The 22,805-nt window shown below is 44.9% G+C and overlaps 1 protein-coding gene across 1 annotated transcript in view; it reads right to left on the reverse strand.

Moving 5' to 3' along the window:
• The window catches only part of LOC142748030 (uncharacterized), a 66,466-nt gene that overhangs the window by 43,136 nt on the left and 525 nt on the right, over positions 1-22,805 (reverse strand). The gene's annotated exons all lie outside the window — the stretch shown is intronic.

Below are 22,805 nucleotides of genomic sequence, written 5' to 3' on the forward strand. Positions count from 1 at the left end.
CCGTTTTTGGAGCTGTTTTTCAATGGGGTCAATGAAAAACGCCTCCAAAAACATCCCAAGAAGTGTCCTGCACTTCTTTTGACGAGCCGTCATTTTACGCGCCGTATTTTGACAGCGACGTGTAAAATTATGGCTCATGGGAACCATTGAAAGCAATGGGCAGATGTTTGTAGGCGTATTAGGGGCGTTTTTTCAGGCGTAATTCGAGGGGTAATACGCCCGAATTACATCTGAAAACACTGCGTGTGAACATACCCTAAGAGGTTTTCAAGAAAAGATTATGTTGTTGGTGTACAGTGTCTAGTCTACTGTGTACACCTTTGAGCTGAAATGTCTTGGAATGTTCATTTGCTTCCTAATTGCAAGATTAAGCAATTTGTAAATAGTCTTCATTAAAAATGTCATACCATTTGGCTGCTGTAGACTGTGTAATTACTAAAGACAGCTGGTCTCCTGCAAATTCGAACTCAAATCCGTCAGTTCACTGTTCCTGGTGGATGACTCACTACTCTATCTCTCCCTTCTCTCAGTGTTAGAGATAGCAGCAGGGAGGGAGAGGAAGTTGTACACAGCAGGTCAGAGTTTGGAGAAACCATCTTGAGAGCCTATATGCTCTACTAAAAGCTTGCGTGATCTTCCCTTCCTGAACACTTGGAAGCTTCCCCTCTCTCCATGCACTGATCTGCTGTCTATAAGCTCCTCGACCTGCTGCTGCTATCTCTAAGGCCTCATGCACACAAACGTATTTTTTTCCTCCCGTAAATACTGGCGTAAATACGGGTCCTTGGTCACACATATTCGACCCGTATTGCACCAGTATTTATGGACCCGTGCCCGTAAATACGGGTCCGGTGTCACCAGTATTCCACCCGTATTTACGGGCACGTTTTCGCAGCAAAATTGCACTGCACTAATCGGCAGCCCCTTCTCTCTATCAGTGCAGGATAGAGAGAAGGGGCAGCCCTTTCCGTAGTAAAAGTAAAAGAAATTCATACTTACCGGGCCGTTGTCTTGGTGACGCGTCCCTCTTCCGACATCCAGCCCGACCTCCCTGGATGACGCGGCAGTCCATGTGACCGCTGCAGCCTGTGTTTGGCTGCAGCGGTCAGATGGGCTGAAACGTCATCCCGGGAGGAAGAAGCAGGGAGTTCTGGGTAAGTATGAACGTCTTTTTTTTTTTTACAGGTTGATCTATATTGTGATCGGAAGTCACTGTCCAGGGTGCTGAAAGGGTTACTGCCGATCGTTTAACTCTTTCAGCACCCTGGACAGTGACTATCCCCTGACGTCGCCTAGCAACGCTCCCGTAATTATGGGTGCACACACGTAGTCACCCGTAATTACGGGAGCCCCATAGACTTCTATGGGCCTGCCCGTGCCGTTATTACGGCCTGAAATAGGACATGTTCTATATTTTTCAACGCCACGGGCACCTTCCCGTAAGCATACAGTGAGGTACCCATGGCCAATAGAAGTCTATGGGCCAGTAATTACGGGCGTTTTTCCGTTCGTGTATGAGGCCTAAGGGTATGTTCACACAACCTATTTTCGGCTGTTTTTTGGGCCGTAAATGGCCGAAAAACGGCTGAAAAATCGGAAGCATTCTGTTCCGACGGAGCGTTTTTCGCGGCATTTTTTTACGCGTAAAAAAACGGCCGTGAAAAAGAAGTGCAGGACACTTCTTGGGACGTTTTTGGAGCCGTTTTCCATAGACTCTATTGAAAAAAGCTCCAAAAACGGTTGTAAAAAACGCTGCGAAAATCGCGGGTGCCACAAAAAACGTCTGAAAATCAGGAGCTGTTTTCCCTTGAAAACAGCTCCTGATTTTCAGACATTTTTGACTCTGCGTGTGAACATACCCTCACACTGAAAGAAGAGAGAGGGAGAGCAGTCAGGAACAGTGGACTAATGGATTTGAGTTCGAATTTGCAGGTGACCAACTGTCTACAGGAGTTACATAGACTCTACAGCATCCAAATGGGAGGACATTTTTATTCATTACTATTTACAAAGTTGTTTAATTTTGTATTTTGTATTTAGGAAGCATATAAACATTAAAAACAATTTCAGCTTAAAGGTGTACATAGCCTTTAAAGTATAGCTAAACATTTGACAAACTTCTGACATGTCATGGTGACATGTCAGAAGTTTGAATTGGTGGGAGTCCGAGCACTGAGACCCCCACCATTCGCTAGAACGAAGCAGCTGAAGAGCTCAGCCGCTTCGTGTCTGTTCGGCTTTTTCCGGAAAGCCGATGTATCGGAGTACGGGTTCATAGACTTTTTATTTAGTCCGTACACCGATACATTTATTTCCGGAAAAAGCCGAACAGACACGAAGCGGCTGATCTCTCACACTATCATTTTACTCATAATTGAGTCTTCAATTTGACCAAGACCATACTATCCAATAAACTATGTAGGTATGTTCTATTTGGTTTTGTAAATATATAGAGAGATTTGTGAAAAGAAAATTGCAAGCAAAACCAGTTAAACAGTTAGAGTAAAGTTACTAATTTACATTTATGTACGGTAATTGTGTGCAAGAGAGACCTTGAGGACTGAGATATGAAGTATTTTCGTGGGCCTGGAGTTGTTTTGACTTTTATCCAATATGTCTGTCTGACCTTAGTGTATTTGTTTGTGTGCGTGTGTGTGTCTGTGTATAATCATATAGAGAGCTATAACTAATATTAAAGCAGAAATAAAGATTACAATAGTAGTGAATGAGATATGGCAGTACCTTTTTAAACTGAATAAAACAGCGTATTAAAAAGTGACCAGACAAGGCACATATACACTACCGTTCAAAAGTTTGGGGTCACCCAGACAATTTTGTGTTTTCCATGAAAACTCACACTTATATTTATCAAATGAGTTGCAAAATGACTAGAAAATATAGTCATGACATTGACCAGGTTAGAAATAATGATTTTTATTTGAAATAATAATTTTCTCCTTCAAACTTTGCTTTCATCAAAGAATGCTCCATTTGCAGCAATTACAGCATTGCAGACCTTTGGCATTCTAGCTGTTAATTTGCTGAGGTAAATCTTTCTATAAGGCTCTGTTCACATCAAGTCAGAGCCTTCTGTCGGTGGTATACGTCGGTTATATCTTATAACATATACCTGTGACGGAAGGCTCCGATGTATTCCATTTTATGTCGTTCATGGGGACCTATTGTAAAAAAAAAAGTATATCGCACATACACATTTTTACTGGATGCCTTTATTTGGAATAACACAGTCCTACACTACGCTGATTGTAGGTAAAGTTATGCCAGTTGTATGTAAAGAGTTAAACTGTATGTGTAATGATGGGGGTAGGGAAACAGACAAGTGAGCCCTAATCTACCCTCCACTCAGTCCCTGCCTACTTGCAACGACCCGCCCTAGGCGACGGGGTACAACTGGGCGACGGTCCCTACGCTCAGTAAGTGCACGACAGACAAACAAGGAAGCAACCTACAAACGGACAAGCGCAAGGGACATGACATCCCAATAAAGTATGAAAGTAAATACCATTGTAAAGGATCTGCCAGGCACAGCTTCGGGGTTAACTCCCATAGGTAATCAGTCTGCACCTGAATCTACGTCTCTGAGACGGACTCCTTCTTCCACCACTCAGGATGGCAGGCTTAGGAGTGGGAGAGCCTATCGCAGCCTGGCCAGACGGAGCTAGCTCCCGCCCTCTGTCTATTTATACCTGCCTTTCCTGTTCCTCCTTTGCTTGTGATTCTTTCCGTGTGGTTTCCTGGCCCAGCTACAGCTCCTAACTATTTGATCCTGCTCCATACTGACCCTGGCTTACTGACTACTCTCCTGCTCTACGTTTGGTACCTCGTGCTCTCCTGGTTTGACTTGGCTCGTTCACCACTCTGGTTGCTCACGGTGTTGCCGTGGGCAACTGTTCCTTTCCCTTTGCTTTGTATTCCCTTGTATGTTTGTCTCGTGCACTTACTGAGCGTAGGGACCGCCGCCCAGTTGTAGCCCGTCGCCTAGGGCGGGTCGTTGCAAGTAGGCAGGGACAGAGTGGCGGGTAGATTAGGGCTCACTTGTTCGTTTCCCTACCTCCGTCGTTACATAATCACAAGCCCATACCTAGTCTACCCTGGTCCCTGACACCACTATGGACCCCCTTGAGACCCTGGCTCAGCAAATGCAGGGTCTCTCCCTACAGGTCCATGCCCTGGCTCAGAGGGTCAACCAGCCTGATGCTACCTTGGTAGTTCCCCTCACCTCACCTCCTGAACCCCACCTCAAGTTGCCCGACCGGTTCTCAGGGGACCGGGGGGCTTTTCTCTCCTTTCGGGAGAGTTGTAGGCTTTACTTTCGCTTAAAGCCTCATTCCTCAGGTTCTGAGAACCAGCGGGTGGGTATAATTATGTCCCGGCTCCAGGAAGGGCCCCAAGAGTGGGCCTTCTCCTTGGCTCCTGACGCCCCTGAACTTTCCTCCGTTGATCGTTTCTTTTCTGCTCTCGGACTCATTTATGACGAGACTGACAGGACTGCCTTTGCCGAGAGTCAGCTGGTGACCTTACGTCAGGGTAAGAGACCTGTTGAGGAGTATTGTTCTGACTTTAGGAAGTGGTGCGTAGCTTCTCGGTGGAATGACCCTGCCTTAAGGTGCCAGTTTAGGTTGGGTCTGTCGAATGCCCTGAAAGACCTGCTAGTTAGATATCCCTCTTCTGACTCCCTAGACCAGGTTATGGCTTTAGCGGTACGACTTGACCGACGTCTCAGGGAACGACAACGTGAACGTTTATGTGTTTTCTCCTCCGACTCCCCCATGATGCCTCCCGAGGTTCCGTTGCTTCGTTCCTCCCCGGAAGACTCAGAGGTACCTATGCAACTCGGGGCCTCCGTGTCCCCCCAACAACGTAGAGATTTCCACAGGAAGAATGGTCTCTGCTTCTACTGTGGGGATGACAAGCATCAAGTGAACAACTGTCCTAAGCGTAAGAATGCAGCCGGAGAACTTCCACGCCTGTGATCATCGGGGAGGTCACTTGGGCGCACAGGTATTTCCCGTAAATATGAAACGTAATAAGATCTTGCTTCCCTTTCAGGTCTCTTTTGGTGGTAGGTCTGCTACCGGCAGTGCCTTCGTGGATTCAGGGTCTTCTGCTAATATCATGTCTGTGGAATTTGCTATGTCTCTTGCTATGCCTTTGATTGATTTGCTTAAACCTGTCCCGGTAGTGGGTATCGACTCCACTCCTCTTGCTAATGGTTATTTTACACAGCATACCCCTGTTTTTGAACTCCTTGTTGGCTCCATGCATTTGGAGCAGTGCTCTGTACTGTTGATGCAGGGATTATCGTCAGATTTGGTTTTAGGCCTTCCCTGGTTGCAATTGCATAATCCCACGTTTGACTGGAAAACTGGGGAGCTTACCAAATGGGGTAATGAATGTTTGACGTCATGTTTTTCTGTTAATTCTATTTCTCCCCCTGAGGAGGTGAACACGCTACCTGAGTTTGTTCAGGACTTCGCTGATGTTTTCTCTAAGGAGGCCTCCGAAGTGTTACCTCCTCATAGAGAATACGATTGCGCTATCGAATTGGTACCAGGAGCTAAGCTTCCTAAGGGTAGGATATTTAATCTTTCTTGTCCCGAACGTGAAGCCATGAGAGAGTATATCCAGGAATGCCTGGCCAAGGGTTACATTCGCCCCTCTACTTCTCCGGTAGGTGCTGGCTTCTTCTTCGTAGGGAAGAAGGATGGTGGTCTTAGGCCATGCATTGACTACCGTAACCTGAATAAGGTCACTGTAAGGAACCAGTATCCCCTTCCTTTGATTCCAGATCTCTTTAATCAGGTTCAGGGGGCCCAATGGTTCTCTAAGTTTGATTTACGGGGGGCGTATAACCTTATCCGCATCAAAGAGGGGGATGAGTGGAAGACTGCGTTTAACACGCCCGAAGGTCATTTCGAATACCTCGTCATGCCCTTTGGGTTGTGTAATGCTCCGGCGGTCTTCCAGAATTTCATAAATTAGATTTTGAGAGATTACCTGGGGATATTTCTTGTAGTGTACCTTGATGACATACTGGTGTTTTCCAAGGACTGGTCCTCCCACATTGAGCATGTCAGGAAGGTGCTCCAGGTCCTTCGGGAAAACAAACTGTTTGCAAAAACCGAAAAATGTGTGTTTGGGGTACAGGAGATACCATTTTTGGGTCAAATCCTCACTCCTCATGAATTCCGCATGGACCCCGCCAAGGTCCAGGCTGTGGCGGAATGGGTCCAACCTGCCTCCCAGAAGGCGTTACAGTGTTTTTTGGGGTTCGCTAATTATTACAGGAGATTTATTGCTAACTTCTCGGTCATCGCTAAGCCTCTTACGGACCTCACTCGCAAAGGTGCTGATCTCCTCCACTGGCCTCCTGAGGCTGTCCAGGCTTTTGAGGTCCTTAAGAAGTGCTTTATCTCGGCCCCGGTGCTGGTTCAGCCCAACCAAATGGAGCTATTTATCGTGGAAGTTGACGCATCCGAGGTGGGAGTGGGGGCTGTCTTGTCCCAGGGTACCAGGTCCCTCACCCATCTCCGCCCCTGTGCCTACTTCTCCAGGAAGTTTTCGCCCACTGAGAGTAACTATGATATTGGCAACCGCAAACTCTTAGCCATTAAATGGGGATTTGAAGAGTGGCGCCACTTCCTGGATGGGGCTAGGCACCAGGTTACGGTCCTTACCGACCACAAGAATCTGGTTTTCCTAGAATCTGCCCGGAGGCTAAACCCGAGACAAGCTCGATGGGCGGTATTTTTTACCAGATTCAACTTTTTGGTTACCTATAGGGCTGGGTCTAAAAATATTAAGGCCGATGCACTGTCGCGTAGCTTCATGGCCAGCCCTCCTTCGGAGGAAGATCCTGCTTGTATTTTGCCTCCCGGTATAATCATTTCTTCTATTGATTCTGATTTAGTCTCTGAAATTGCGGCTGATCAAGGTTCAGCTCCCGGGAACCTTCCTGAGGACAAGCTGTTTGTTCCCCTGCAATACCGGCTAAGGGTACTTAGGGAAAATCATGACTCCGCACTATCTGGTCATCCAGGCATCCTGGGTACCAAACACCTCATTGCCAGAAACTATTGGTGGCCTGGGTTGCCTAAAGACGTTAAGGCCTACGTCGCCGCTTGTGAAGTTTGTGCTAGGTCCAAGACTCCCAGGTCCCGACCAGCGGCTTACTACGTTCGTTGCCCATTCCCCAGAGACCTTGGACACATAACTCCATGGATTTTATCACCGATTTGCCTCCATCCCAAGGCAAGTCGATGGTGTGGGTGGTAGTAGACCGCTTCAGTAAGATGTGCCACTTTGTGCCCCTCAAGAAACTACCCAACGCCAAGACGTTAGCTACCTTGTTTGTCAAACACATCCTGCGTCTCCATGGGGTCCCTGTCAATATTGTTTCAGACAGAGGGGTACAATTTGTTTCTTTGTTTTGGAGAGCCTTCTGTAAAAAGTTGGAGATTGATCTGTCCTTCTCCTCTGCCTTCCATCCTGAAACTAATGGAAAAACGGAGAGGACTAATCAATCTCTAGAACAATATTTAAGGTCTTTATCTCTGACTGTCAATATGATTGGGTCTCATTCATTCCCCTCGCTGAATTTTCCCTTAATAACCGGGTCAGTAACTCGTCAGGGGTCTCCCCCTTTTTCTGTAATTTTGGGTTTAATCCACGGTTCTCCTCCGTTTCACCTGGTAGTTCCAACAATCCCGAGGTAGAGGTCGTTCATCGGGAACTGTGCACAGTCTGGGCCCAGGTTCAGAAGAACCTAGAGGCGTCCCAGAGTGTACAAAAAACTCAGGCTGATAGAAAATGTTCTGCTAACCCCTTGATTATGGTCGGGGATCTGGTGTGGTTATCGTCTAGGAACTTGCGTCTTAACCCCTTAAGGACGCAGCCTAGTTTTGGCCTTAAGGCTCAGAGCCCATTTTTCAAATCTGACATATTTCACTTTATGTGGTAATAACGTCGGAATGCTTAAACCTACCCAAGCGATTCTGAGATTGTTTTCTCGTGACACATTGGGCTTCATGTTCGTGGTAAAATTTGGTCGATATATTCAGTGTTTATTGGTGAAAAATTGCAAATTGTAGAGAAAATTTTGAAAAAATTGCATTTTTCTGAATTTAAATGCATCTGCTTGTAAAACAGACGGTTATACCACCCAAAATAGTTACTAGTTCACATTTCCCATATGTCTACTTTAGATTGGCATCGTTTTTTGAACATTTTTTTATTTTTCTTGGACGTTACAAGGCTTAGAACATAAACAGCAATTTCTCATATTTTTAAGAAAATTTCAAAAGCCTTTTTTTTAAGGTACCTCTTGAGTTCTGAAGTGGCTTTGTGGGGCCTATGTATTAGAAACCCTGATAAAACACCCCATTTAAAAAACTAGACCCCTCAAAGTATTCAAAACAGCAGTTAGAAAGTTTTTTAACCCTTCAGGCATTTCACAGGAATTAAAGCAAAGTGGAGGTGAAATTTGCAAATTTCATTTTTCTTGCTGAATTTCAATTTTATTCATTTTTTTTTCTGTAACACAGAAGGTTTTACCAGAGAAACACTACTAAATATGTATTCTCCAGATTCTGCAGTTTTTAGAAATGTCCCACATGTGGCCCTACTGCGCTCGTGGACTAAAACACAAGCCCTAGAAGCAAAGAAGCACCTAGTGCATTTTGAGGCCCCTTTTTTATTAGAATATATTTTAGGCAGCATGCCAGGTTTGAAGAGGTGTTGAGGTGTCAAAACAGTAGGAATCCCCCAATAGTGACCCCATTTTGGAAACTACACCCCTCAAGGAATTCATTTAGGGTTGTTGTTACCATTTTGACCGCACAGTTTTTTCACAGCACGTATTTGAATTGGGCTCTGAAATGAAAAAAATGTCATTTTTTCAAATAAAATGTCATTTGTGATCAAAATTTCTTATTTTCACAAGGAACAAAATACCCCATTTTGTTGCCCAATTTGTCCTTAGTGTGGCAATACCCCATTTGTGGTGATAAACTGCCGTTTGGGCCCATGGGAGGGCTCAGAAGGAAAGGAGCGCTATATGTTTGTTGGAGTCCAGATTTTGTTGGATTGGTTTTCGGGTGCCATGTCGCATTTGCAGAGCCTCAGAGGTATCAAAGCAATGGAAACCCACCAAAAGTGACCCCATTTTGGAAACTACACCCCTCAAGGAATTCATTTATGGTTGTTGTTAGCATTTTGACCACACAGTTTTTTCACAGCACCTATTTCAATTGGGCTGTGACATTAAAAAAATGACATTTTTTCCAATAAGATGTAATTTTTTACCAAAATTTCTTATTTTCACAGGGAACAAAATACTCAATTTTGTTGCCCAATTTCTCCTGAGTGCATCAATACCCCATTTGTGGCAATAAACTGCCGTTTGGGCCCATGGGAGGCCTCAGAAGGGAAGGAGCGCTGTGTGTTCTTTGGAGTACAGATTTTGCTGGTTTGGTTTTCGGGTGCCATGTCGCATTTGCAGAGCCCCAGAGGTATCAAAGCAATGGAAACCCACCAGAAGTGACCCCATTTTGGAAACTACACCCCTCAAGGAATTCATTTATGGGTAATGTGACCATTTAGACTCCATAGTTTCTTCACAGAACTAATTTGAATTGGGCTGGGAATTAAAAAAATATATATTTTTTCCAATAATATGTCATTTTAGCTCAAAAATTCTTATTTTCACAAGAAATAAAATACTCCATTCTGTTGCCCAATTTGTCCTGAGTGCGGCAATACCCCATTTGTGGTGATAAACTGCCGTTTGGGCCCATGGGAGGGCTCAGAAGGAAAGGAGCGCTGTGTGTTCTTTGGAGTCCAGATTTTGCTGGATTGGTTTTCGGGTGCCATGTCGCATTTGCAGAGCCCCAGAGGTATCAAAGCAATAGAAACCAACCACAAATGACCCCATTTTGGAAACTACACCCCTCAAGGAATTCATTTATGGGTGTTGTGACCATTTTGACCCCATAGTTTTTTCACAGAACTTATTTGAATTGGGCTGGGAATGAAAACAAAATTATTTTTTTCAAATAATATGTAGTTTTGGCTGAAAATTTCTTATTTTCACAAGAAACAAAATACCCCATTCTGTTGCGCAATTTGTTCTGAGGGCCGCAATACCCCATTTGTTGTGATAAACTGCCATTTGGGCCCATGGGAGGGCTCAGAAGGAAAGGACCACCATTTGGCCTACTGGGGATTTTCTAGTGCGAAGTCATGTATGCAGAAGCCCCTGAGGTACCAGAACAGTTGAAACCCCCAAGAAGTGACCCCGTTTTAAAAACTACACCCTTAAGGCATTCATCTAGAGGTGTAGTGGCCATTTTGACCGGAGACCTACACCCCATAAACTGTAATGTGGGTTCTCCCGGGTATGGCAATACCCTACATGTGGCTGTTATCAGCTGCCTGGACACACAGCAGGGATCAGAGGGGAAAGACGAGGGGGGATAAGCTGTGTGGAGTGCATCAGGGTAAGTAAAATTGGGGTAAATTATAAACCAAGGGATGTATGATAAATTTTAAAACACTTTCATACAGAGCTCTGGTTATTCGGGACACGTGTCACATTGATATATTGTGTCCTCCCTTACCCCCTCTTATAGCAGACTTTGCACCTCTTTTGACTTTTTCCCTTCTTGCCAGTTTGGGGAACTTCTCCTGGAAAGTGTTGCCCTGGTACGATGCGTGTGGGCTCGCTTCCAGAAGTACTGGGTGCCCCCCCCTTCTTGGTCCCTAAAGATTAGGTTCTTGATAATCACCTCTTGAAATTCCAGGAAAGTTCCCGTCTGGCCTGCACATCGACGTATTATGTACGCATTGTACAATGCCATCTGTATGATGTGCCCGGCCAGCTTCTTATACCACACCGCATGGCGCTGTAGGGCTTCAGGGCTTGATCTTACAAGTCCATCCCTCCCATGTACCTATTGTAGTCCAGGATGCAGTCTGGTTTGGGGGTGGCCTTTCCTTCATATATCCTAAACCTGTAGGTATACTCTGATGCACTCTCACAGCTTATACATCTTCACGCCATACCTTGCCCTCTTACCCGGCAGGTACTCGCGGAATTGAACCCTCCCTTTAAAATGTACCAGGGACTCATCAATAGAAATACACTTCTCAGGGGTGTATGCTTGGGAAAACCGGGCACTGGAACGGTCTAATAGGGGTCTCCGTTTATACAAACGGTCAAAACTGGGGTCATCTCGGGGTGGGCACGGCTCATTATCAGTATAATGTAAGAAGCGAAGTATTGCCTCATTTATTTATTTTTTTAGGTTCCAGTTCAGTTCTGAAGTTGCTTTGAGGGGCCCATATATTAGAAACCCCTATCAAACACCCCATTTTAGAAACTAGACCCCTCAAAGTATCCACAACAGCATTTAGAAAGTTTATGAACCCTTTAGGTGTTTCACGGGAATTTAGAGCAAAGTAGAGGTGAAATTTACATTTTTTTTTTTGTCAGAAAATCCTCTTTATACCATTTTTTTTATAACACAAAAGGATTTATCAGAGAAACGCAACTTAATACGTATTGCCCAGATTCTGCAGTTTTGAGAAATATCCCACATGTGGCCCTCGTGCGGTAATGGACTGAAGCATCGGCCTCCGAAGCAAAGGAGCACCTAGTGGATTTTGAAGCATCTTTTTTATTAGGCACCATGTCCGTTTTGAAGAGGTCTTGTGGTGCCAAAACATTGGGAACCCCCCAAAAGTGACCCCAATTTGGAAACTAGACCCCTTGAGGAATCCATTGGAGTTTTCTTGGGGTGCATGCGGCTTTTTGATCAGTTTTTATTCTATTTTTAGGTGGCGTGGTGACTAAAAAACAGCAATTGTACGATTGTTTTTTTTTTCGTTTTTTTTTACAGCGTTCACCGTGCGCTATAAATGACATATTCACTTTATTCTGCGGGGCGATACGATTACGGCGATACCAGATGTTTATAGTTTTTTTTTATGTCTTATGGCGTTTGCACAATAAAATAAGTTTTGTAAACAATCATTCACTTTTGGTGTTACCTTATTCTAAGAGGCATAAAGTTTTTATTTTTCAATCAATAAAGCCGTGCGAGGACTTATTTTTTGCGTAACGAACTGTAGTTTCGATCAGTACCATTTTTAGGTACATGCGACTTTTTGATCTCTTTTTATTCCATTTTTTGGGAGGTGAAGTGACCAAAGAATTGTGATTGTGGTTCGGTTTATTATTTTTTTTTTTTACGGCGTTCACCGTGCGGGATAAATAATGAAATAATTTTGTAGTTCAGGCCGTTACGGACGCGGCGATACCAATTATGTATAGTTTGTTTTTTTATATATTTTTATTAATAATAAAGGACTGATAAGGGAAAAAGGGGGATTTTTACTTTTAATACTTTTAAATCTTTTATTTTCTTATTTTTACACAACTTTTTTTAACTTTTTTTTTACTTTATTACTTTGTCCCACTAGGGGACATGAGGGCAGGAGGCCCTGATCGCTATTCTAATACACTGCACTACATGCGTAGTGCAGTGTATTAGAACTGTCAGCTACTCACTGACAGCAAGCATAGTGGGTCCTGACGTTGTCAGGACCCACTAGGCTTCCGTCTATGGCATCGCCGGACGCCATTGTTTGGTGTCCGGTTGCCATAGTCACCATCGCCGGCCGCTATCGCGTAGCAGGCCGGCGATGGCAGCTTAACCCCTAAAAAGCCGCGATCTCTATAGAACGCGGCTTTTAAGGGGTTAATCAGCGGGGACACAGCGATCGGTCCCCGCTGTAGGAGCTGTGACAGCTGCTGAACAAGACAGCAGCGTCACAGCTCCTGTATGTGTCGGGAGGACGGCCGAAACGGCCGTTACTCCCGAGACGTACTATTACGGCATGGAGCGCGAACGATACAGCTGCCATGACGTAATAGTACGTCAAGGAGCGGGAAGGGGTTAAGGTCCCGTCCAAGAAGTTTGCTCCCCGGTTTATTGGGCCGTATAAGGTCATTGAAGTCCTCAATCCTGTCTCCTTCCGGCTGGAGTTACCCCCATCTTTTCGTATACACGACGTGTTTCATGCCTCCCTCCTTAAACGCTGCTCCCCGTCCTTGGCTCCCTCGAGGAAACCTCCTGTTCCCGTTCTCACCCCTGAGGGGGTGGAATTCGAGGTGGCCAAGATTGTGGACAGCAAGATGGTCCAAGGCTCCCTCCAGTACCTGGTCCATTGGAGAGGATACGGGCCTGAGGAGAGGACTTGGGTACCCGCCCGGGATGTTCACGCTGGGGTATTGGTCAGGAAGTTCCACCTTCGTTTCCCCAGTAAACCAGGTCCACTTAGAAAGGGTCCGGGGGCCCCTCATAAAAGGGGGGGTACTGTAAAGGATCTGCCAGGCACAGCTTCGGGGTTAACTCCCATAGGTAATCAGTCTGCACCTGAATCTACGTCTCTAAGACTGACTCCTTCTTCCACCACTCAGGATGGCAGGCTTAGGAGTGGGAGAGCCTATCGCAGCCTGGCCAGACGGAGCTAGCTCCCGCCCTCTGTCTATTTATACCTGTCTTTCCTGTTCCTCCTTTGCTTGTGATTCTTTCCGTGTGGTTTCCTGGCCCAGCTACAGCTCCTAACTATTTGATCCTGCTCCATACTGACCCTGGCTTACTGACTACTCTCCTGCTCTGCGTTTGGTACCTCGTGCTCTCCTGGTTTGACTTGGCTCGTTCACCACTCTGGTTGCTCACGGTGTTGCCGTGGGCAACTGTCCCTTTCCCTTTGCTTTGTATTCCCTTGTATGTTTGTCTCGTGCACTTACTGAGCGTAGGGACCGCCGCCCAATTGTACCCCGTCGCCTAGGGCGGGTCGTTGCAAGTAGGCAGGGACAGAGTGGCGGGTAGATTAGGGCTCACTTGTTCGTTTCCCTACCCCCGTCGTTGCAACCATGGATAGTAAGAAAATATATAGCTTTATTAGTACATAACAATACATGGTATAACGATATTAGATATAATGAAAAATATGGCGGATCATATATCTAAAGGAGTAGCGATCTGGTAAGGATGACAACATACCATAGGGAACACAAGAAAAAACCAACCTCAAACAACGTCCCAGTACTAACATGTCATGGATACAAGTAAAATGAAATGTCAAATAAAAGAAGTATGTATGGCTATATATATGTTGGAAAAATAATGCCCGTTACAAAGAGTGCATAGCACAGGTATGCTATGGATAAATAGCGTGTATGCAAACCAACATATACAAATGAATGCCAGATAGAAGAAGTAAAAAATTCAGATACCTGTAGACATGATAAAAGCAGGGGACGTGGAGAGATGGCACAGGAACGCCTCGACGCGCGTTTCGCCTGCGACCGGCTTCGTCAGGAGGCTGATCATATTTAAAAACCGGGGGTTTTTATACTAAAATAGGTGAAAGACTGATTCATTGGTGGCACCTGTGGGGTGCACGTATAGGCGGCGCTCCATAGCCATGATGCACACACTGCATCATCAGGAAGCGCCAGGCTGTCCACGGCGTGACGATGCGCCTCACTTCCTGAGACGCACGTCCCCATAGTAACGTGAACAAACAAAGTCAGTGCCCATTGCAGTGTGTGCATCATGGCTATGGAGCGCCGCCTATACGTGCACCCCACAGGGGAATTTTGCTGCGAAGTGTTGTCCTAGTATAATATGGGGGCCCTCGCTTCCAGCAGATATTTTTGGGCCCTACCCTCCCTGGTTCCCTAATTTTAGAACCTTGATAATTTGCCTCATAAAACAGAAGAAATGTTCCCCTCGGGCCAGCACCAGTGCATATTTTTTATTTCCTGACTTATTGGAGCCTTAAGTAATTTAATTTTTTCATAGACGTAGTGGTATGAGGGCTGTTTTGTTTTTTGCGGTACGAGTTGTAGTTATTATTGGCACGATTTTGGGGTACATGCGACTTTTTGGTCACTTTTTATTCTATTTTTTGGGAGGCAAGGGACCAAAAAACTGCAATTCTGACATAGTTTTTTTGGGAGTTTTGTTTTATACAGGGTTCACCATGCGTTATAAACTACATGTTAACTTTATTCTGCGGGTCAGTACGATTCCCGCGATACCAAATTTATAGCACTTTATGTTTTTACAACTTTTTGCACAATAAAATTACTTTTGTAAAAATGTATTTTTTCTGTCGCCATGCTCTGAGAACCATAACGTTTTAATTTTTTCCTCGACGGAGCTGTAAGAGGGCTTGTTTTGTGCGAGACGAGCTGTAGTTTTTATAGGTACCATTTTTGGATACATACACTTTTTGATCACTTTTTATTCCAATATTTGTAGGGCAAAGTGACCAAAAAACTCAAATTCTGGAATAGTTTTTTACGGGTTCTTTTTTACGCCGTTCACCGTGTGGAATAAATAACATAATATTTTTATAGTTCAGACGGCTATGGATGCGGCGATACAAAATATATATGGCTTATTTATTTTTTTCAATAATAAAGGACTTCATAAGGGAACAGGGCGATTGTGTTTTATTTATTTTTTTTATTACTTGAAACTTTTATTATATGTTTTAAAACTTTTTTTTACACTTTTTTTCAAGTCCCACTAGGGGACTTGAAGGTTCAACTGTCAGATTTTTTTTCTTTCTAATACATTGCACTACCTATGTAGTGCAATGTATTAGATCTGTCAGTCATATTTTTGAGAAAATTTCAAAAGCCTTTTTTTTAAGGTATCAGTTCAGTTCTGAAGTGGCTTTGAGGGGCCTATGTATTAGAAACACCCATAAAACACCCCATTTTAAAACTAGACCCCTCAAAGTATTCAAAACAGCATTTAGATTATTTTTTTAACCCTTTAGGCATTTCACAGGAATTAAAGCAAAGTGGAGGTGAAAATTGCAAATTTCATTTTTCTTGCTGAATTTGAATTTTATTCCATTTTTTTCTGTAACACAGAAGGTTTTACCAGAGAAACAATAATACATATGTATTGTCCAGATTCTGCAGTTTCTAGAAATGTCCCACATGTGGCTCTAGTGTGCTCGTGGACTAAAACACAAGCCCCAGAAGCAAAGAAGCACCTAGTGCATTTTGGGGCCTCTTTTTTTATTAGAATATATTTTAGGCAGCATGCCAGGTTTGAAGAGGTGTTGAGGTGCCAAAACAGTAGGAATCCCCCAAAAGTGACCCCAATTTGGAAACGACACCCCTCAAGGAATTCATATATGGTTGTTGTTACCATTTTGACCCCACAGTTTTTACACAACACGTATTTGAATTGGGCTGTGAAATTAAAAAAATTAACTTTTCTCCAATAAGATGTCATTTTTCATCCAAATTTCTTATTTTAACAGGGAACAAAATACCCCATTTTGTCACCCAATTTCTTTGGAGTGCAGATTTTGCTGGATTGGTTATCGGGTGCCATGTTGCATTTGCAGAACCCCAGAGGTATCAAAGCAATGGAAACCCACCAGAAGTGACCCCATTTTGGAAACTACACCCCTCAAGGAAGTCATTTATGGGTGTTGTGTCCATTTAGACCCTGCAGTTTTTTCACAGAATTTATTTGAATTGGGCTGGGAATTAAGAAAAATTTAATTTTTTCCAATAAGATGTAGTTTTGGCTCAAAATTTCTTATTTTCACAAGGAATAAAATACCCCATATTGTTGCTCAATTTGTCCTGAGTGCGGCAATACCCCATTTGTGGCGATATACTGCCGTTTGGACCTAGGGCAGAGCTCAGAAGGAAAGGAGCGCTATGTGTTCTTTGGAGTCCAGATTTTGCTGGATTAGTTTTCGGGTGCCATGTCGCATTTGCAGAGCCTCAGGGGTATCAAAGCAATGGAAACCCACCAGAAGTGACCCCATTTTGGAAACTACACCCCTCAAGGAATTTATCTAGAGGTGTAGTGAGCATTTTGACCAGAGACATACACCCCATAAACTGTAATGTGGGTTCTCCCAGGTATGGCAATACCCTCAATGTGGCTGTTAACAGCTGCCTGTACACACAGCAGGGCTCAGAATGGAAATATGAGGGGGATAAGCTGTGCGGAGTGAATCAGGGTAAGTAAAACTGGGGTAGATTAAAAATCAACGGATGTATGATAAATTTTAAAACACTCTTTCATACAGAGCCCTGTTTTTTCGGGACACGTGTCACATTGATATATTGTGTCCTTCCTTATCCCCCGCTTTGAGCAGACTTTGCACCTCTTTTGACTCTTTCCCTTCCAACCAGTTTGGGGAACTTCTCCTGGGAAGTGTTGCCCTGGTACTATGCGTGCGGCCTGGCTTCCAGAAGCACTGGGTGCCCCCCCTTCTTGGTCCTTAAAGATTAGGTTCTTGATAACCACCACTTGAAATTCCATGAAAGTTCCCCTCTGGCCTGCACATCGACGTAGCACGTACGCATTGTACAATGCCATCTGTATGATGTGCCCGGCCAGCTTCTTATACCACACCACATGGCGCTGTAGGGCTTCAGGACTTGATCTGACAAGTCCAGCCCTCCCATGTACATATTGTAGTCCAGGATGCAGTCTGGTTTGGGGGTCTCTGTACTGGTACCTCGTACAGGTACATGGGTACTGGTGTGGCCATGTATTGTTGTCAATACAAGGACATCTCTCTTGTCCTTGTACTTGACACACAATATGTTGAAGCTAGAATGTGCCCTGCTCTCACCCCTTTGTTTGCCCAAGCAGTGTCTTAGGAAGGCCTCTCAAATTTCTTCTAGCAGTGCCGCATGCCACAGCACTTCTGGAAGCGAGGCACTTGAAGAGTGGGACGCTGGTATAAAAATTATCCAGGTAGAGTTGGTAACCCTGGTCCAGCAGTGGGTGCACCAAATCCCACACAATTTTTGCATTAACTCCCAGTAAGGGGGGGGGGGGGCATTCTGGGGGCTGAATACTGGTGTCCCTCCCTTCATATATCCTAAATTTGTAAATATACCCTGATGCACTCTCGCACAGCTTATTCATCTTCACGCCATACCTTGCCCTCTTACTTGGCAGGTACTGGCGGAATTGAAGCCTCCCTTTAAAATGTACCAGGGACTTATCAACAGAAATACCATTCTCAGGGGTGTATGCTTGGGCAAACCGGGCACTGAAATGGTCTAATAGGGGTCTCAGGTTGGGCACTGCTCATTATCAGCATAATGTAAGAAGCAAAGTATTGCCTCATTTTTTTATTTTTTTTTAGGTTCCAGTTCAGTTCTGAAGTTGTTTTGAGGAGCCCATATATTAGAAACCCCTATCAAACACCCCATTTTAGAAACTAGACCCCTCAAAGTATTCACAACAGCATTTAGAAAGTTTATTTACCCTTTAGGCGTTTCACAGGAATTTAAAGCAAAGTAGAGGTGAAATTTACATATTTATTTTTTTTGTCAGAAAATCCATTTTATTTTTATTTTTTTTCTGTAAAACAGAAGGTTTTACCAGAGAAACGCAACTCAATACTTATTGCCCAGATTCTGCAGTTTTGATAAATATCCCACATGTGGCCCTAGTGTGGTAACAGACTGAAGCACCGGCCTCAGAAGCTAAGGAGCACCTAGTGGATTTTGATGGTGATTTCATGTACCAAATATTCATGCATTTTTTCATATGTTTCTTATGATATGCATCCAACAAAATTGAGACAGCAAATTGTCCACCTCTGTGAGGGTTATTGATCGATATTATTTTTCTTTCTGAGAGGTTCCACCAACATTTGATGTTATACCTGCCGTTCGTAAATGTCATTAGAAGTAATATGGAAATTAGGGGCTGGTACCCCCCTACCCATTTTGATGCCAAAAGTCATCCATCTGTTCTGTCAATGCAAAGGGATCGGGTAGCCTCTCTTCAAAAAGTGGTAAATGAAAGTGCTCCCAACGCGTTTCCTCCTAACCAAACATTTCCTCAGGGGAGATAGGTAAAAAAACAGCATTACCCAGATTCCATGGGTGCTGCTGTAAGATTATTGCAGCTGTCTATTTCTAAAAAGCTTTCAAGTGAAAGCATACTTGCAATGGCAAGAAATCACCTTCCATTCTGAAGTGGCAGGACCAACGCCTGTTTCTGGCATCTGACGTCACAATAATGATGAATTCCCTGTCCTATTTATATCTGGTGACCCCCCCCCCCCCTTCCTTTCATACTTTCACATGACGTCTGGGGGTGTGTAGCGACCGGAACCCCAGCAATTTCTGATGAGCTGCAAACAGCTAAAATGCAGCGATCGCGTTTGAGCGCTGCATTTAAGCGGTTAATGGCGGGGATCAAAGCTAATTACGGCCCTTGCCATTACAGCCGGGTTTCAGCTGTAAGATACCGCTGACATCCGGCAATGGTGGCACCGACTCAGCTTCTGAGCCGGTGTCCACCATTTGTCGTATGGATACGACAAAATGCGGGAAGCACTAGCTTTCCATGACACATCCATACGGCAAATGTCGGGAAGGGGTTAAAAAGGAAACAAAAATGCACAGTGTGAACTCGTACACGTGCTAGTTGTGCCTCTGTAACAAAGTCAGGGATCAAGGTAATTGAATTTTAAAATCTCAGCTGAACAGTTTTGCACTAGTGACAAGTCAGATATCAATAGTCATTAATCCTAAAACTAAGATGTCAGACTAAAATATCTGAGGATGACCTGAAATGGAGCCAGCAGCAATCATAGGTTATCATTTAGGTAGAGTATTTGTAGCGTCCATGGCCGCGGGCCGTCGGGTTCACTCACCTCCCGACGCCCGCGGCCATGGATCTATGAGCGCTGGTCCCCGTCTCCCTCCTAGGAGACGCCAGCGCTCACTTCCGCTCCGTTCGGCTGAGTCCCGTAGGGTGTGCGCGCACGCTCGCGCCCGGCCTTAAAGGGCCAGCGCGCGCAATAAGGAAATCGTCATCATCATCAACTGCCACGATTTCATGGTCTATAAGAAGGCCCCTGGCCTTCTAATCCTTGCCTGAGCGTTGTTAGTTTTCCCAGTCTGTCTTGCAAATGGTCCCTTAGTGTTTCCCGTTCCTGTTGTTACCCGTGCCTTGTTCCCCATTCCTGTTTCCCGTGCTTTGCCTTAGTATCAAGTGACATCTGCCACGTCCAGAGGAACCAGCCACTTCTTGTGTCATCTGCCACGTCCAGAGGAATCTGCCACGTCCAGAGGAATCTGCCACGTCCAGAGGCATCTGCCACGTCCTGTGTCATCTGCCACGTCCTGTGTCATCTGCCACGTCCTGTGTCATCTGCCACGTCCTGTGTCATCTGCCACGTCCTGTGTCATCTGCCACGTCCTGTGTCATCTGCCACGTCCGGTGTCATCTGCCACGTCCAGAGGAATCTGCCACGTCCAGAGGAATCTGCCACGTCCAGAGGAATCTGCCACGTCCAGAGGAATCTGCCACGTCCAGAGGAATCTGCCACGTCTGGCGCAACTTGCGGCTCCTGTGTCATCCGCCACATTTGGCGCCATCTGCTGCACCCATCTCATCTGTGCCAGAGCTGCGGCCACCATCTGGACTATTCAGGTACCCTTGTGCGGGACATTGTATTTCTGGGGTTTCCTGTGGTTTGGCCAGCTGCCTTCCCGCTACGGCGGTACGGCCTAGTGGGTCCACTAACCCGCTTCGTGAGAGTATTCCACGTTTTTACTTTTTAAAGGATTTCTAGCAAAGATTAAATATGGCAAAACTCGTAATTTTATTGGTGAGAAGCTAGTTCAACCTGTGACCCTTCTGAAGGGTGAAAGCTACACTGCTGGCAGGCCAAACACCACAGACATTAAATGAATACTCCAGGCAAAACTGATACACTGCTTTATGCCTGGTGTAGAGTGAAGGCAGGGCCGGCTCCAGGTTTATGTGGGTCCTTGGGCGACACCGACTTAGTAGGCCCCTTTGCGGGGGAACTCACGGCAGCAGTAAAATGGCAGAAAATTTCACTTTGTGCCCCCATATAGACGTTAGGCCCTGATTATGCCCCCATACCGAAGTTAGGTCCCCAGTTTTTACCCCCATAAATTTAGTGCCCTCTGTAACTAGTGCCACACAGTCCCCCTGCCTGGTAGTGCCACACAGGCCCCCCCAGGTAGTGCCACACAGCCTCACCGCAGACATATAGCCTGTTCAGCTGCACAGGGGTCCAAACGAGATGGGGGTCCACTCGGACCACAGTTGGGTTTAAAACAAGTATTCTGTGTCTCTCACCCCCTTCCCCTGCTCATACTCTCCATTGGTCTCTGAAAGGCCCTGTTCACACTGAGTTTTTGACGAGTTTTTTGGCGCGGAAACCGCTCCGCAAAAAACGCCTGAAAATGCCTCCCATTGATTTCAATGGGAGTTGGACGAGTTTTTTTATCGCGAGTAAAAAAAACGCATCGCGGTAAAAAGAAGCGACATGACCCATCTTGAGGCGGTTTCCGCCTCCAAAACCCGATTTCAATTAGTCAGAAAGGGTAAAAAAAAACACCTTGACAAGTTTTTGTCAAACCACTGTGCAAAAAACGTCTGGAGCAGTTTTTGCAGGAGGAATTTTCCTCCAGCAAAAAACTCAGTGTGAATACAGCCAAAGGATACACAAAGAATTCATAAACCTAGTCAGATCATTTTAATATTAACCTCTCCCCTGCTCTTAGACCAGCAGGAACATTACCATTAATCCCTTCACTGCCCTTAAGCAAGGGATGTTACCAGGAGGGATGCAAAAAAAAAAAAAAGAGCCATTACTTACCTCACAGATGGTAGGCATTCCAGCGCCACCGCTCCGTTCCTCACCGCCGCTGTGTACCGACATAGCTGCTGCCATGATGTGCCCGTATACACATGTGATCGCTGCAGCCAAGCATTGACCTCAGCGATCCTGTGTCGTATACCCACTGAGACCAGTGATTGGCTGAAGCGATCACGTCGTTATAGAGGCATGTCATCTCTGCAGCTATGTCAATACACAGCGGCGGGGAGGAACGGAGGCGCTGGAACAACAGGGATCCATGAGTTGAGCCATGGCTTTTTTTTTTTAATAGCATTCCTCCTACCGTGGCCAATTTTTTTAATAACTTGGAAAACCTCTTCACTGCCCCTAGACCACCAGCAATGTTATCATTAACCCTTCACTGTCCTAGATTGCAAGGGATGTTACAATTAACCCCGTCATTACTCTAGACAGAGGATATTATGACTGTTTTGTAGAGAAAACTATTATTTTTAAATATGTGATGTCATTTGCATGCATACGGGTGCAAGGAGGCCCCATGCTGTTTATGCACAGGGGCCGAGAGAAATAGCTGTCAGTTGTGCTTGTCATGAAAGATCAAATACTTGAAATTCATATTAAATTGAGCATTCAGCTGTGTCAATGTGACACAAAGAGTCCAATATCAAGACACAAGAATAGCATTAATAGGTTTTTAGAATGCTGTCAGGGGATCTAATAGTATGAACCCTTCTAAATGGCAGAAGTCGGCGAAATACAACGATCGGGCATACTTGACAATATCTTTTTAAATTTGCGAACGGTATTTAAAAATACAATGCAGGAACAACATGCTTCTATAACATGTATACACTTCTTTTGAATATGTAAGCAAACCGTAACAGTTGTCAGAACCAAACATAAAAGAGGGAAATATAAAGGGGATTACCACAAATAAGGCCGCTTTCACACGAACATAATACGGTTGCTGTATTACGGATGCAACACCCTGACCTTCCACCGTTCATGATAACCGGAGTTAGAGCGCCATAGAAGCCTATAGTTCTCTAACTACGGTTCTGATGAACCACGGGAGGTCC

The sequence above is a fragment of the Rhinoderma darwinii genome, chromosome 3 (assembly GCF_050947455.1).
Source record: "Rhinoderma darwinii isolate aRhiDar2 chromosome 3, aRhiDar2.hap1, whole genome shotgun sequence".
Lineage (NCBI taxonomy): Eukaryota > Metazoa > Chordata > Amphibia > Anura > Rhinodermatidae > Rhinoderma > Rhinoderma darwinii.